Source organism: Talpa occidentalis, unplaced genomic scaffold (assembly GCF_014898055.3).
Source record: "Talpa occidentalis isolate TD23 unplaced genomic scaffold, MPIMG_talOcc4v2.1 talOcc4.13, whole genome shotgun sequence".
Lineage (NCBI taxonomy): Eukaryota > Metazoa > Chordata > Mammalia > Eulipotyphla > Talpidae > Talpa > Talpa occidentalis.
Genome location: NW_023601322.1, coordinates 14710747 through 14713899, shown reverse-complemented (window position 1 = coordinate 14713899; position 3153 = coordinate 14710747).

The window sequence follows — 3153 nt, the reverse complement described above, 5'->3', positions numbered from 1 at the left end:
TAGGATATTTTAGCATAATATTCATGATGTTAATTCTATAAAATGTATTCTTCATTAGTTTCAGCAACAGGATGCCAGTATATATTCCACTGTTATTAAATCAAATTCCTTTTAAAGAATCACTCTCTGTAGCACAGTTTAGAATGTATGTATATGCTTGTCAGTCAGCACTGTTTGCTGCTTAGAAGGTGCTGTGAAGTGCTAAATGGGTGGAAAGACACACTTTTGTCAAGGACATGGGTGCATGAGCACAGCTAAAAAATGTGGAAGGATGCAGACAGCTGGAGTGCAAATCTGGAGTTTTCTTTTTCCTTAAAGCGTTTAGTAATAAAGAGAACTATGCACTAATGAAATGGGTTACCTTGTGAGATATGGATCTGACTAGATGTACTCACAGCACTTGAATGATAGTCGTGATGTTAAAGATAGTGATGATGGTGAATACATCATAGTATCACAAGGAAATTGCCATTAATGCTTATTATGTATCCAAAAGTATAATATTAATTTTTAAGAATTTAAGTACATAAACACGTGAGTCAGTATTATTTGTTTTTCAATTTTAAGAAATAGGGGGGAAAGGTAAAGTGTAGTTAAGTAACCTGCCATAGTTGAGGTCCACAGCTAGGAAGGGTTTGAACCCAAGTCTGGTGAAATCCAGAACCCACATTCTCAATTTTGAACCACTGCAACAGTTATAAGTGGGTTTGATTTCATTTCATTCCATTCCAAGTATGTTTCTAATGTTCTGTGCAACTGCAATAGAAGGCATCAGAATACCTTTGAAATTCTAAAATTTTGTTTTCACAACTGATTTTTTATATTAAACAAAAGAAATATTATGACTGTGCATTCTTGTAATAGCTAAGTGATCAATATACAATTCTGCTTGTGAATAAAAGTGGACATAAAACTTAGATGTAGCATGTCTGCCACCACATGCTGGAGGACGCCTGCAGAGAAGGACCCTGGCAGACCAGTCCTTCTAAAGGTTGATGTCCTTCCTGCTCCTTGATTATTTGATATTTTACCAACCTGGTTTTCACAAACATTTTTTGGAATAGTTACTTTTTTATTCTATCATTTTTTTTTTGGGGGGGTAACAATGGTTTATAACATTGTCTATACCTTGGGTGTATGTTATAACCTCACTTCTACCACCAAAGCACCAATAATTTTCCACCAGAGTCCATTGGGTCCCCTTCCCCTATTGCTCCTGCTCTCCCATCTTATCCCCCCTCTTGGTGCTTTAGTTCTATAGTAAGATTTCTAGGGTTTGTTTCTGTTCATTTTCTTTCTCTATATTTTGCATTCGAGTGCAATCATGTGGTTGTCTTTTTCCTGACTTATTTAGCTTAGCATAGCCCCCTTCTAGTTCCTTCCCTAATGTCACAAATGGCAGAGTTCACCTTCTTAAATAGCTGAGTATTCCACTGTGTGTCTCTACCACATCTTTATCCAGTAATTTGTCATTGGGCACTTAAGTTGTTTTCATAAGTTGGCTTCAGCAGTCTTTCTTTTCACATAAATTAGTATAAGATAAACTAAAAATGTCTAAGTTTCATCAGGATTTAACATTAGTTACAATATTCTTCTTTTTTAAAAATCAGTGGATATGTTACTAATATGAATTTCCCTTTGTTGGTGAAACACTTGGAAGAAAAACCCTCCATGGGTGGTGACCATCCCACCACCTCCTGCCACTGATCCCATGGAGACAGCATCTGCAGCTTCCTTCCCAAACTTTCTGGGTCACTGCACCCTTCATTTTCCTGGGCAGAATGCGGATCTCCCCGAGTTGGTAAAACCGTGGTAGGAAATGCTGCATCCAGCCTCCCAGCCCTGCAGGGCAGGGTCTGAGCTTCACACAGATGCTCCTTTGGGGCAAAGCAGCTCAGAGGTCCTGGGGGAGGTGATAGCAGATGATATGCATGTGTACAAGGGAGTCTGGGCTGTCCTGGGCAGGTTTTGTGCTGATTCAATAACTGTGGCCCTCCCTGTTATAGGGCCTCTGGATAGGATCCTTGTTAGAGGCACAGGCTGGGAACCAGAGAGCTGGGGCCTATGCGTCACTCTCTTTGAGAACATTCCAGAGGGTAGGCAATAAATCCGGAGTGTTTTCCAGTTAAGTGTGAGTAAGGGGGTATAGACAGCCCCCCTGGGTCTCAGCTTCCTGGTCGATTTCATTGAAACCAACAAGATGGCTGAGCAAGAGCTGGATGGCTCAGGGAGTGGCTGTGGTTGCTCTCGTCACTGAGACATTGGAACCATCTGTATTATGATATTCTTAACTAAAGGCCTTATTTGAACTTCACCAATTCTTACACTGATGTCCGGGTTCTGTTTCCAGCTGAGTAAGGGATATTTGGAAGCTCTCGGTACTATTTTTGCAACTTTTCTATAAATCTAAAGTTAGTTCAGAATAAAAAAATCACTTTTAGTACAAAAAGAAAGCAAAGATGAAAAGTTTACTAGAGTAAAAATAAGTTTTATTTTTTCCCTTTAAAGAAAACCCCTGCTGGATAAACATGATGACTTGGAATAAAATTAGGTGACAAGAGATGTTTACACATAAGATTTTGGTAGAGAAACCCTGAAGTTGGTCTGCCATAATCGCTGACGGGCTGGCCACGTAACAGTAATGGAAGGCTGACAGAAAAAGCTTTACAGCTTGTTAGTCTAAAATCAAAATTTAAACAGTCGTCTGCTCTCAGCCTCATCCATCCTTCCATTATGATTCTTTTTATTGAATTTAGTTGGCTTCCTCTGCCTTTAGCTTTGATCCTTCTTGCAACACACTTTTTGATTGATCTTCTAGGACACAGGTTATATTAATCCCCTGCACTAACATTGTTGTTCTCAGCATTTCTCGCTCTGTGGCCCTGGGGAAAACCACCTGGAATGTGTGGTAATAATGTCACTTCTAGGGTGGAGCCTCTGCCCCGCAGAATCAGAGTCTCCAGATGTGGGTCTCAGGAATCTATGTTCCAAAAAGCACCCTAAGTCTAATGTATAGGACCCAGGGCTGAGCTTTAGTGTCCACGCGTAGCATCTGAGACTGTCTTGCCCTCTGCTCTGTGTTCTCCCTCACTGAGGATCTCAATTTAGCTAAAAGCTGACCTCGGCAATTTTTTTTTTCTTTTTTGCATATGA